This window comes from Somniosus microcephalus, unplaced genomic scaffold (genome assembly GCF_052327205.1).
Source record: "Somniosus microcephalus isolate GS21.2 unplaced genomic scaffold, FLI_Smic_1.0 unresolved_chr1, whole genome shotgun sequence".
Lineage (NCBI taxonomy): Eukaryota > Metazoa > Chordata > Chondrichthyes > Squaliformes > Somniosidae > Somniosus > Somniosus microcephalus.
In genome coordinates, this window is record NW_028225179.1 from 157,611,047 (window position 1) to 157,625,688 (window position 14,642).

Consider the following 14,642-nt stretch of genomic DNA (forward strand, 5'->3'; position numbering starts at 1 on the left):
CATGGCTGCTGCCAGGATACCGAGCATTGCCTTGCATGATGCGCTGAGTATGGTCGCACACCAGCTGGATATTGAGGGAATGGTTGCGGTAAATCTCCGAATTGAGATGCACTGCCCGCAGAGTGACGTGTGTGTCAGTCACTGGCACCCTGCACCATGGAGCCTGTTATCCTGGGGAAGCTGCATGCTCGCTCCGCCTGCTTCTCTCTGGTTACAGAGAATGAAATGTAACTGCCCAGCTGCGGAAACCAGCTGTGCATTCCCAGGTAGCTCCTAGGGTCGGGGAATTGATTCGGAGGGAGGGGCCAGTGATCGGGAGAGGGTCGCTTGGACACAGCACAGGAAGGAACATGTGGTGCAGTGGAACATACGTTGATAACAGAACCAGTCTGAGTTTCCTGCCAGTGATTTCAATAGTAATATATTTTGGGTTCCGCTTCTGCCCTCCTCCTTTTTCCCTCTCCCGATTCCCAGACTCAGTTAAAATTCCCGTTAGCCTCTCAGTCTGATGATGGGCGCACCCCGAAACATCACAGACTGTCTTTTCTCTTTGTAAATGCGATTCTATTTCATTCAGATGTGAACAGCACTTGCAGGGACTCGAGTGATCTGTGACTGGGAACCGGGTCTGGATCCACCCACAGAACCATGACACCAGCAGATTGAATCAGCAAGTACTGAAACTGATCCAGACAGCTCCTTGACATTTATGGCACTTTGTGTTTCAGGGTGAGCGGCTGCAATTATTAACACAATTCAGTTTATGGATCCATATCTCACACCGTCTATCACCAGAGCGAGTTTGGTCTGGATCAAAGTGCCCTGGAATCTCGATCCTTGTGCACCAGTCGCTGAAGGTAAGCATGCAGGTGCAGCAGGCGGTTAAGAAGGCAAATGGTATGTTGGCCTTCATAGCGAGAGGGTTTGAGTACAGGAACAAGGATGTCTTGCTACAGTTGTACAGGGCCTTGGTGAGACCACATCTTGAGTTTTGTGTGCAGTTTTGGTCGCCTTATCTGAGGAAGGATGTTCTTGCCATGGAAGGAGTTCAGCAAAGATTCACCAGGCTGATACCTGGGATGGCAGGAATGACATATGAGGAGAGATTGGGTCGATTGGGCTTGTACTCGCTGGAGTTTAGAAGAATGCGGGGGGATCTCATTGAAACTTATAAAATTCTGACAGGACTGGACAGACTAGATGTAGGGAGGATGTTCCCGATGGTCGGGGAATCCAGAACCAGCGGTCACAGTCTAAGGATAAGGGGTAGGCCTTTTAGGAAAGAAATGAGGAATTTATTCACCCAGAGAGTGGTGACAGAAGGCAGTAGAGGCCAATTCATTAAATATATTCAAGAAGGAGTTGGATATATTACTTAAGGCTAAAAGGATCAAGGGGTATGGCGAGAAAGCAGGTTCCGGGTACTGAACTTGGATGATCAGCCATGATCGCATTGAATGGCGGAGCAGGCTCGAGGGGCCGAATGGCCTACTCCTGCTCCTATCTTCTATGTATGTTTCTATCCCCGCCCATCTCCGGCTCCTCCCTCTCTCTCCCTCCCCCCACTGCCAACGCCTCACAGACCTGCAATCTCCAGGCCAAGGTTCAATTATTCCCCTCCGCCCTCTAACACTGTTTGTCCTTTATACTGCTCTAGGTTTTATCTCCCTGAGTAAAAGTCGATTGGACAGAGACCAGTTTATATTAATAATAATTCCCTGAGTATTGCCGTGAATTTCATCGGGGAAGTCGCTGAACTGAGGCTGTTCGGCAGCGCAGTAAACACGGAGATGGAAAGCGGTTTGAATCAGGAAGTGCTGAGTGTGAACATGGCTTCCAGACAGGAAGCCGAGAGTTTGACCGATGAGGCAATTTGTCCCATTTGTCTGGATTTCTTCACCGATCCGGTAACACTGGAGTGTGAGCACAACTTCTGCCGCTCCTGTATCACATGTTGGGAAAAGGAGGAGACAAACTCCTGCCCGGAATGTAGAGAGGAGTTTCCGGAAATAAACCTCAAGGTTAATTGGGCCTTAGCGAATCTGGCCGAGAAAGCTCGAAAATTAAAGCTGAATCCGAAAGGGAAGGAAAGTAAACTTCACTGTGAGGAACATCAGGAAGAACTGAAGCTGTTTTGTGAAACTGACAAGAAATTGATCTGTCTGATTTGTAGAGATGCGCGGGAACACAGAGAGCACCGCTTCATGCCCATTGAAGAAGCTGTTGGAATCTACAAGGTAAAAGGGAGTAGATTTGATCACCTGATTATTTTATCACATTTTCATGGTCTAACACTTTTATTCTGTGATTTTCTCTCCCAATCCCAGGATCAGCTGAAATCTTCCTTAGATTCTCTCACAAAGAAGAAATCGGCGGTTCTAGACACGGAGCGGCGGCAGAAACAGAAGATTTCCGAAATTAGGGTAAATCGTCCTGTGCTGATTTTCGAAGTTTGATTCGGTTTTTTTTGGTTTTAATGCGGAAAACGTGTTATTTTTCACATTTCATTTGGTAGGAACAGTCGAGCAGTTTGCAGACCCTCATCACATCCGAGTTTGCTAAAATGCACCAGATTCTCAGTGAGAAAGAGCAGCGTTTAATCCGAGATCTCAGGGAACAACAGGGGGAGATTCTAGAAGCAATGGAGAAAAACCTCAGAGAAATTCAAGTGAATTTAAATTCTATTCGGGAGAAACTCTCAAAGTTGCAGAAACAGATGGAGCAAAAAGACGAGCTGACATTTCTGCAGGTGAGGATTATATTTCAGTTTAGTTCAGTGAAAGTTCACAGTCACAAGTTGACGGGCGAGAATTTTGACACAAATGCAGCATTTTCCCAATAATTCGTCACTGATTTAAACCGATCGATTGTTTTCTCCATTCCGGGGCGGAGCTGCAATTGTCACCGAACTAATCGACCTCCCACAAAATCTACAGGATCCCGGGAATACCTACAACCTCCCCGGGAATGAGTTGCCGTGATCTTGATATTTAGTCTGTAATTCTTTCTGTGGTGCCTAAGTTTAATATTCTCCTGAAACTCACATTCCAATCCAGTTCCAGTCCCATGTTGTGAGTGTGTGGGTGTGTCTGGTAGGGTGGGTGTGAGAGGCAGTGTCTGTGAGTGACACTGATGTTGATTTCTAGTATCTGATACTCTAATAAGATTTTTCAACGATATCCTGTTTCTATCAGAAGCATTTAATAATTTTTCGTGTTATTTCTGATGGCCTGTTTTCAAATATGCCGCTCATAGAATTACACAGAATTTTACAGCACAGAGACCGGCCATTCGGCCCATCAGATCAATGTCAGTGTTTATGCTCCACACGAGCCTCCTCCCACCTTACTTCATCTCACCCTATCAATATATCCTTCTGTTCCTTTCTCCCTCATGTACTGATCTCGCTCCCTTTTAAATACATCGGTGCTATTCTCCTCAACTTGTGGTAGCGAGTTCCACATTCTAAACACTCTCTGAGTAAAGAGATTTCTCCTCAATTCTCCTTTGGATTCATTACTGACTCTCTTATATTTATGACCCCTCGCTTTAGACTCCCCACAAGTGGAAACATCTTCTCTACATCTGCCCCATCGAATCCTTTCATAATGTTAAAGACCTCGCTCGGGTCTCCTCTCAGTCTTCCCTTTTCTAGAGAATAATCTTTCCTGTTCACTCTTTCCTGTTAGTTGTACCCTCGCAGTTCTGGTATCATTCTTGTAAATCTCTTTTATACGTTCTCCTGTGCTTCTATATCCTTTTTGTAATATCCTCTTTCTACCTGTGTGTGGGCAGCAGTGAGAATTGGGAATTATCAGCAGCTTGTAACAATCTGGGTGTAATTTCTGCTGTCCGGATATAGACGCTCAGTCTCTGTCAACTCAGATTGTGTTTTATTTATTTCAGGAAGAAACTCGTCAGAAGAGGAGGTAGGCCATGCTCTTTACTGAAACTCTGCACTGTTTGGTAAAATAGCTCAGAAAAGTGTTTATGGTCAATTTATAACCAATTGTTTGATATTTGCAGGATTAGTGAGGACGAGAATAAACTGACATTAGTAGATACCGCCCTGTCTATCGAAAAATTCAACGGCCCTTTACCGTACGCAGTGTGGAGTGAAACGCTGGATTCCATTAACACCGGTAAAACTCATATCAGTTCCTTTGGCCTGATTTATATCTTATAATTTGATTCGTTATACATAAAAATATCATAGATAGTATCTTTTAGTACTAAGTAGTTGCAAATGAACGCGGTTAAAAGCGGGCCTGGATGGAGTTAGTGTTATTCACGCACCAAATCCAAGTTCTAAAAAGCATCGCCTTCAACTGGTCAGTTGAAAATGTCAGCTCCCCGAACATGACCAACACAGGGACCCTCAGATGAACCACAACCTCCAGAACCCATCGATACTTTGCACACTTCAGCAACAGGAAACACCGCCCTTCCCAGCTGAACCTTTCTTCCTCTACAATACTCATGTCCTGATCCATCTCCATCTTGTGTGTCAAACTCATGTCCGTGACCAAGGTCAGGACAGCAAGCCTGGGAGCGAGGCTTTCTCTGCCTGTTGAGGGAGGAGTGGCGAGGGGCATGGAGTTAGCTGGTGCTCACTGTGGACCTGGGGAGCAAGCACTGGATTGCTGAAAGTGTCACCAAGGCTTATTCTCTCAATTGCCTTGAATCATTCCACTCGCCCTAGACAATTATTATGGCTTATACATCCAGGGATAGTTTCAGGGTAGAGGTATGACAATGGTGCATCACATTGAATAACCGCTGGTGTTTTGCCTCCACGTGCGGCCCCCTATGAAGCCTATTTGTTTGCATGAACCAGGCCGGAGATATCTGGAGATTATGATATTGGCCAATATTTTCTTGTCCGCATTGAGGAGGGATTTAATTTTCTACGATGAGCAATGGTGGTGACCTTTCCCTTCATACGTATTAACATGATTGTGACTAAGTTAAGTGTGTCTGTGTCCTTGTCTCCAGCACATAGTGCGGGGTTTCAGTAGCGGGAGAGCAAGTTCCGCAATTAGGGCCTTGTAAAACTCGGTAGGGGAGCTATTAGTTGGCGTGGGACCAGGTCAGTATTTTTCCCAGATTGCTCCGGCTGCTTGTCCTAGTGCCCTGTGTCCAGTGGGAACTTGTCCCGTTGGGAGTGAAGAGCACAATTTAGGTCTCCACTCATGGTTACTGTGCTGTCCATACGTGGGGCGAGTGTGAGGATTGCTGATGTGCGGACACCTCATTCAGGACACAGAACTGAAGCATCACTTTGGGTTCTCCTGTTATTCGAGATTCTTTAGGATGGAGCGGCCTCCTTCTCCAGGAATGCGTGTCTCAGAGTAATGGGAAGGTTCCTGTTGATTAGTGTGACTATCCTCTGCTCTTGGGTCAGTAGAAGGCGGCCAGCATTGGTCCCACCCACTCACTCACAAACTTGGTGTGTTCTGAGGGTGGTGAGGAGGATCTCCTGTAGAAATGGAGCATCCACCTGTTCTTTTATGTCAGTCAGTTTTGTTTTGCCTGATTATGTGCTGGAGTCTGTTGAGATTTGTGGATATAATTTGATTGATGGACTGTATTCAGGGTGATGTCGGTTTGTTGTCTCCAGGGTGTCTTTTCCTCTTGGGGGTGTCTCTGAATCTGGGGCCTGCCCGATTGTACCAGTTTTGTTTGAGTTCCTGTCCAGGCTGCTGTTCAGACTGATCGAGTTGTGGGCCACAGCTGCTTCATCCTCTTTTTTTCCTCTACTTTTTCCCTTGAATTATTTATTCACTGCCCTTCCTTACCTTTTCCCCTGTGGCAGCTCATTTCCTCACTCCATCTGCGGGATGTGTTCTTCAACCAGTTAGGTGTTTGTCCCCTAATACGCTAAATATACATTGGCTGTTTACAGAATAATCTGTATTAAAACCCCTTTAAACGAGCTTGAAAACTAGGAAATAATGAGTGAAAAGTATTAAACTGTTCAATCATATTAAACCACCCAATAGATACAGTGACTGAGATTACTGGTACAGACAGATCATACAGTGAACATGAGATTACTGGTACAGACAGATCATACAGTGACCGTGAGATTACTGCTACAGACAGCACATACAGTGACCGTGAGATTACTGGTACAGACAGACCATACAGTGACCGTGAGATTACTGTTACAGACAGATCATACAGTGACTGTGAGATTACTGTTACAGACAGATCATACAGTGACCGTGAGATTACTGGTACAGACAGATCATACAGTGACCATGAGTATCTGGTACAAACAGATCATACAGTGATTGAGATTACAGGTACAGACAGATCATACAGTGACCGTGAGATTACTAGTACAACAGATCATACAGTGACTGTGAGATTACTGTTACAAACATATCATACAGTGACTGAGATTACTGGTAAAGACAGATCATATATTGACCGTGAGATTACTAGTACAACAGATCATACAGTCAATGAGATTACTGTTACAGACAGATCATACAGTGACCGTGAGATTACTGGTAAAGACGGATCATACAGTGACAGTGAGATTACTGTTACAAACATATCATACAGTGACCATGAGATTACTGCTATAGACAGATCATACAGTGACCGTGAGATTACTGTTACAGACAGATCATACAGTGACTGTGAGATTACTGTTACAGACAGATCATACAGTGACCGTGAGGTTACTGTTACAGACAGATCATACAGTGAACATGAGATTCCTGATACAGACAGGTCATACAGTAAACATGAGATTCCTGATACGGACAGATCATACAGTGACCGTGAGATTACTGGTACAGACAGATCATACAGTGACCGTGAGATTACTGGTACAGACAGATCATACAGTGACCGTGAGATTATTGGTACAGACAGATCAAACAGTGACCGTGAAATTAGTGGTACAGACAGATCAAACAGTGACCGTGAGATTACTGGTACAGACAGATCATACAGTGACCGTGAGATTACTGGTACAGACAGATCATACAGTGACCGTGAGATTACTGGTACAGACAGATCATACCGTGACCGTGAGATTACTGGTACAGACAGATCTTAAATTGACGGTGAGATTTCTGGTACAGACAGATCATACAGTGACCGTGAGATTACTAGTACAACAGGTCATACAGTGAATGAGATTACTGTTACAGATTATACAGTGACCGAGAGATTACTGTTACAAACATATCATACAGTGACTGAGATTACTGGTAAAGACAGATCATATATTCACCGTGAGATTACTGCTATAGACAGATCATATAGTAACCATGAGATTACTGTTACAAACATATCATACAGTGACCATGAGATTACTGCCACAAACAGATCGTACAGTGACCGTGAGATTACTGATACAGACAGATCATATATTGACCGTATGATTCCTGGTACAGACAGATCACAGATTCTAGAATGGTGTCCGTGATTGGAAAGTTGCAAATGTATCCCCACAATTAAAGATAGTTGGGAGAGAGAAACCTGGGAATTACAGAAGATTTAGCCTGACGTCAGTATGAGGAAAAATGCTGGAATCTATTATAAACGATGCGGTAACAGGGCACTTAGAACATAATAATAGGATTGGGCAAAGTCAACACGGATTTATTGAAGGGAAATCGTGTTTGCCAAATCTGTTAGTGTTTTTTGATGATGTAACTAGCAGAATAGATAAGGGGGAACCAGCGGATGTGGTGTATTTGGAATTAAAAAGGCATTCGATAAGGTGCCTTAACCAAAATGAGGGCTCAAGGGATTGGGGCTAATATAGTAGCATGGATTGAGGATTGGTTTACTGGACAGAAATCAGAGAGTAGAAATAAATGGTTCATTTTCGTGTTGGCAATCTGTAACTAGTCAGGTACCGCAAGGATCAGTGCTTGGGCCTCAGCTGTTCACAATCTACATCAATGATTTGGATGAGAGGACCAAATGCAATATATCCAAGTTTGCTGATGATACAAAGCTGGGTGGGAATGTAAGTTGTGAGGAGGATGCAAGGAGGCTTTAAGTGGATATAGACAAGCTAAGTGAGTGGGCAGGAACATGGCAAATGAAATATAATGTGGACAAATGTGAAGTTATTCACTTTGGTTGGAAAATAGCAAAGCAGCTTATTTTATAAATGGTGAGGGATTGTGAAATGTTGGTGCTCATTGGGACCTGGGTGTCCTTGTACACGAATCACAGAAAGTTAACATGCAAGTACAGCACGCAATTAGGAAAGCAAATGGTATGTTGGCCTTTATTACAAGAGTATTGGAGTATAAGAGTAAAGATGTCTTACTGCAATTATATAGGGCTCTAGTAAGACCACATCTGGAGTATTGTGAACAGTTCTGTTCTCCTTACCTAAGGAAAGATGTACTTGCCATAGAGGGAGTGCAACAAAGGTTCACCAGTATGGTTCCTGGGAATGGGGGGATTGTCCTATGAGGAGAGGTTGAGTAGACTGGGCCTATATTCTCTAGAGTTTAGAAGAATGAGAAGTGATCTCATTGAAACATACAAAATTCTTACAGGCTTGACAGGGTAGATGCAGGGAGGATATTTCCCCTGGCTGGGGAGTCTAGAACCAGGGGTCACAGTCTCGGAATAAGGAGTCGACCATATGGAACTGAGATGAGGAGAAATTTCTTCACTCAGAGGGAGGTGAAATTTTGGAATTCTCTACCCCAGAGAAATCTAGAGGCTCAGTCGTTGAATATATTCAAGACAGAGATCGATAGATTTTTGAATATTAGGAGAATCAAGGGATATGGGGAAAGTGCAAGAAAGTGGAGAAGAGGCAGCAGATCAACCATCATCATATTGAATGGTGGAGCAGGCTCGACTGGCCAATTGGCCGACTCCTGCTCCTATTTGGTATGTTCTTAAGTTCTTATTATCATACAGTTACCGTAAGATTACTGGTACAGACAGATCATACAGTGACACTGAGATTACTGGTACAGACAGATCATCCAGTGACACTGAGATTACTGGTACAGACAGATCATACAGTGACCATGAGATTACTGGTACAGACAGATCACACAGTGACACTGAGATTACTGGTATAGACAGATTATACAGTGACCGTGAGATTACTGGTAGAGACAGATCATACAGTGACACTGAGATTACTGGTACAGACAGATCATACAGTGACCGTGAGATTACTGGTACAGACAGATCATACAGTGACCGTGAGATTACTGGTGCAGACAGATCATACAGTGACCGTGAGATTACTGGTACAGACAGATCATACAGTGACCGTGAGATTACTGGTGCAGACAGATCATACAGTGACCGTGAGATTACTGGTACAGACAGATCATACAGTGACCATGAGATTACTGGTACAGACAGATCACACAGTGACACTGAGATTACTGGTATAGACAGATTATACAGTGACCGTGAGATTACTGGTAGAGACAGATCATACAGTGACACTGAGATTACTGGTACAGACAGATCATACAGTGACCGTGAGATTACTGGTACAGACAGATCATACAGTGACCGTGAGATTACTGGTGCAGACAGATCATACAGTGACCGTGAGATTACTGGTACAGACAGATCATACAGTGACCGTGAGATTACTGGTACAGACAGATGATACAGTGACCGTGAGATTACTGGTACAGACAGATCATACAGTGACCGTGAGATTGCTGGTACAGTCAGATCATACAGTGACTGTGAGATTACTGGTACAGACAGATCATACAGTGACCATGAGATTACTAGCACAGACAGATCATACAGTGACCGTGAGATTACTGGTACAGACAGATCATACAGTGACCGTGAGATTACTGGTACAGACAGATCATACAGTGACCGTGAGATTACTGGTACAGACAGGTCATACAGTGACCATGTGATTACTGGTACAGACAGATCATACAGTGACCGTGAGATTACTGGTACAGACAGATCATACATTGACCGTGAGATTACTGGTACAGACAGATCATACAACTTTAAGTTTCTTTTATTCGCCTTTTGATCTGCCGTCTCAGCAGCTTTTCCTGTCTTCCCAATTCCCTGTTTATTTCGTTCCTTTGCTGAGTTCCCAGATACCAGGGCCTAGAAATTGAGTTTGCGCTGCGCCAGGGCTTTAGCGCCGGAAGTTAGCGCCGGCGCTAAAGCCCTTTGCGCGCGCCAAAAATTCAGTAGCGCCGCGCCCAAACGGCTGCCGGCGCTACTGAAGGGTTTTAGCGCCTGAAAACTGGCGCAACGCGCCGCATTGCGGCGCTATTCCGGCGCTGCGGCGCCCGCTGCGGTGCGGCAGGCTCGGGAAGTACAGGCCTCCTCCTTCCGTTAAGGAGGAGCTGCCTGCACCCGGCCGCGGCCCACGCAAATCTCATCAAAAATGAGCCCGGCACCTCGGACAAGTGCCGGGCTTGCATCTGTTCCGGGGGGGGGGGGTGGGGAGAAGTCCGGGGAGGGAGCTGCGGGCAGGCGGCCGGCGGGAAAGCGGCCGGCCGCCGCGCCTCCTTAAAGCGCTGGCGCAGACTCCGGCAACACTCGTTTGCCGGAGTCTTAGTTGCGGCTGCCACTGGCGAGGTGGCCGCAACTGAATTTCGGCTTGGGGCCGGGTTACCACGGCAACCGGGACGCTGCGCACACCGATGACGTCATCGGTGCCGGCGCAGCGCTACCGGTCTACCGCCGCGGAAGGGCGCCAGGCAATTTAGGAACCGGCGCCAATTGCAGCGCTAGGCCCTCTAGCGCCGCAAAATCGGTGCTAAGGGCACTGAATTTCTAGGCCCTGGTTTCTAGCTGCTGGCATTCTTTTCCCTCTATTATTTTCTGCATTTCCAAATGTTCCCCTTCTCTTATTCTCTGTGCGGCTAAATGTTTTCCTTCTCTTACTTCACTCTGCTGTGCACAGAAATGGGCTGCATAACCTGCCCAGTGCTCCCCTTTGTCTAATTCGACCTTTCCCAGAGTCCCTTGACTCTGGACCCTCTCTATCACCTTCTGATATGACTCTGCTTCTTGAATCGTCAGAAACGATACTAAATCGGTTAAACATAATTTTCTCAACTCTTTATCTGTGACATGCTCAACTTCTGTCTAGCCCGTCAATTGTACTAACTTGTTGCTATTAACACTGGTGGGTCGCAGTGTCCTAACCCCTCGAAGGTTTTCCTTCCTTAACTGACCAGGGCGCGCTAACCACGCCAGTCCTAGGGTCTTGCCTGCACCGAATAGTTTATAAAAGAATCAGCTGTGAATCAACCTCCTGACTAAGCTCGCCAATTTATAAGATTCCAGAGATGCCAGGGCAGGCGATGTATTACTGCTCCACCATGTGGGAGCTGGTGGACACCATTTTGGTTGCTCGAGGAACTTCGGCTCCGTGTTGATGAGCTGGAGTCCGAGCTTCTAACACTGAGACACATCAGGGAGGGGGAGAGTTACCTGGACGCTGTGTTCCAGGAGTCAGTCACACCCCTTAGATTAATTCAAATTTGGTCCGTGGTCAGTGGCAGGTGGGTGTGACTACGAGCGAGGCAGGTATGGGGACCCAGGAATTAGTGGTGGATGAGACTCAGCCCTTGCTCTTGTCAAATAGTTACGAATTTTTACTCTCTGTGTGGGTGAGAGCAGGGACTGCAGTGAGGGTGAGCAAACTGACCACAGCACCATGGTACAGGGGGGAGCAAAAAGAAATGTGCTAGTGGTAGGGGACTGTACATTTACGGGGATGAACACTGTTCTCTGCAGACAAGAGCGTGAGTCCCGAAGGCTGTGTTGCTTGCCCGCTACCACGGTAAAGGGCATTTCCTCTGGGCTGGAGAGGAATTTAGAGTAGGAAGGGACAGATCCAATTGTTGTGGTCCATGTAGGTACCAATGACATAGGTAGGACAAAGAAAGAGGTTCTGTTGAGGGAGTATGAGTAGCTAGGGGCTAAATTAAAAAGCAGAACCACAACGGTAATAATCTCTGGATTACTACCTGAGCCATGTGCAAATTGACACAGGGTAAATTGGATCAGAGAGATGAACGAGTGGCTCGAACATTGGTGTTGGAGAAATAGGTTTCGATTCTTGGGGCACTGGCACCAGTACTGGGATAAGTGGGAGCTGTTCCGTCGGGATGGACTTCATTCGAACCAGGCTGGGGCCAGTGTCCTGGTGAATCGAATAACTAGGGCTGTAGATATGGCTTTAAACTAAATAGTGTGGTGGGGGGAGGGATACGCTGAGCGGAAATTTAAAAAGTCAAAGAAAAATGAGAAGGCAAAAGTGCAGGGTAGCGATAGGGGTAATGATAATCAGAGTGTGACAGGAAGGGACAGAGCGTATACACATAAGAGTGCATCAGAAAGTAGGATCAGAGTGGGGAAAAATGGTAAAAAGACAAAATTAAATGCTCTATATCTGAATGCACGCAGCATTCCTAACAAGGTAAATGAGTTGACAGCACAAATAGAAATAAATGGGTATGATCTGATAGCCATTACAGAGATGTGGTTGCAAGGTGTCCAAGGCTGGGAACTGAATATTCAGGGGTATTTGCCATTTCGTAAGGATAGGCAGAAAGGAAAAGGAAGTGGTGTAGCTCTGTTAATAAGGGATAAGATCAGTGCAGTAATGAGAAATGATATTGATTAGAAGATCAAGATGTAGAATCAGTTTGGGTGGAGATAAGAAATAGTAAGGGTAAGAAATCACTGGTGGCAGTGGTCTACAGGCCCTGAAACAGTAGCCACACTGTAGGACACAGTATAAGTCAAGAAATAATAGAGGCTTGTAAGAAAGTTGCGGCTATAATCATGGGAGATATTAATCTTCATATTGATTGGACAAAGAAAACTGACAAAGGTAGACTTGAGGAAGAGTTCTTCGAGTGTATATGGGATGGTTTCTTGGAACAATACGCTGTGGAACTAACCAGGGAGAAGATTATTTTATATCTGGTAATGTGTAACGAGGCTGGATTAATTAATGATCTCGTAGTGAAGGATCCTCTTGGGAAGAGTGATGATAGCATCGTAGAATTTCAAATTCAATTTGACGGTGAGAAATCTAGGTCTCAAACTAGTGTCCTGAACTTAAATAAAGGTCATTACAAAGGTATGAAAGCAGACTTGGTTAAAGTGGACTGGGAAAATATATTACAGGGTAAGACTGTAGAAAAGCAGTGGCAAACATTTAAGGATATATTTCATAACTCTCAGCAAAGATATATTCCAGTGAGAAAGAAAGACTCTAAGAGAAGGATGAACCATCTGTGGCGAACTAAGGAAGTAAAGGATGGTATCAAATTGAAAAAAAAAGCATGCAATGTTGCAAAGAATAGTGGAAGGCCAGAGGTTAGGGAAATTTAAAAAAATGAGCAAAGGACAACTAAAAAGATGATAAAGAGAGAGAAGATAGCTTATGCGAGTAAGCTAGCAAGAAATATAAAAACAGACAGTAAGAGCTTCTACAGGTATATAAAAGGAAGAGAGGAGCTAAAGTAAATGTTGGTCCGCTAGAGGATGAGTCTGGGTAATTAATAATAAACAGGGAAATGGCAGAGACTTTGAACAAATATTTTGTATCGGTCTTCACGGTAGAAGACACTACAAGCATCCCAATAATGGATAATCAAGGAGCTATTTGGGTGGGCGGGGGACTTAAAACAATCACTATCTCTATAGAGAAAGTACTAGGCAAACTAATGGGACTAAAGGTGGACAAGTCCCCTGGACCCAATAGCCTGCATCCTAGAGTCTTAAAAGAGGTGGCTGCAGAGATAGTGGATGCATTTTTTGTAATCTACCAAAATTCCCTGGATTCTGGAGAGGTCCCAGTGGACTGAAAAACCGCAAATGTAACGCCCCTATTTAAGAAAGGAGGGAAACAGAAAACAGGCAACTATCAACCAGTTAGCCTAACATCTGTCATTGGGAATATGCTGGAGTCCATCATTAAGGAAGTGGTAACAGGACATTTAGAAAATCATGACATAGTCATGCAGAGTCAGTATGGTTTTATGAAAGGGAAATCATGTTTGACAAATTTTCTGGAGATCTTTGAGGATGTAACGAGCAGGATTGATAAAGGGGAACAAGTAGATCTCGTGTATTTGGATTTCCAACAGGCATTCTATAAGGTGCCATATAAAAGGTTATTACATAAGAGCTCATGGGGTTGGGGGTTATATATTAACATGGATAGAGGATTGGCTAACTAACAGAAAACAGACAGTCGGGATAAATGCGTCATTTTAAGTTTGGCAAACTGTAACTAGTGGGGTGCTGCAGGGATCAGTGCTGGGGCCTCAACTATTTACAATCTGTATTAATGACTTGGATGGAGGGACCGAGTGTAATGGAGCCAAATTTGCTGCTGATAGAGAGATAGGTGGGAAAGCAAATTGTGTGGAGGACGCAAAGAATCTCCAAAGGAATATAGATAGGCTAAGTGAGTGGGCAAAAATCTGGCAGATGGAGTATAATGTGGGAAAATGCGAGGTTATCCACTTTGGTAGGAAAAATAAAAAAGCACATTATTATTTAAATGGGGAGAGATTACAAAATGCTGAGGTACAGAGGGATCTGGGGTCCTTGTACATGAATCACAAAAAGTTAACATGCAGATACAGCAAGTAATTAGAAAGGCAAATGGA

General features: G+C 44.7%; 1 pseudogene across 1 annotated transcript in view; it reads left to right on the top strand.

Moving 5' to 3' along the window:
* The first annotated feature begins 1,605 nt into the window (after positions 1-1,605).
* The window catches only part of LOC147096341 (E3 ubiquitin-protein ligase TRIM69-like), a 189,828-nt pseudogene continuing 176,791 nt past the window's right edge, over positions 1,606-14,642 (top strand). The window contains exons 1-5 of the transcript XR_015074592.1: positions 1,606-2,237; positions 2,328-2,423; positions 2,516-2,749; positions 3,907-3,958; positions 4,023-4,142. The product of XR_015074592.1 is annotated as an E3 ubiquitin-protein ligase TRIM69-like (transcript). The remainder of the gene's footprint in view (positions 2,238-2,327; positions 2,424-2,515; positions 2,750-3,906; positions 3,959-4,022; positions 4,143-14,642) is intronic.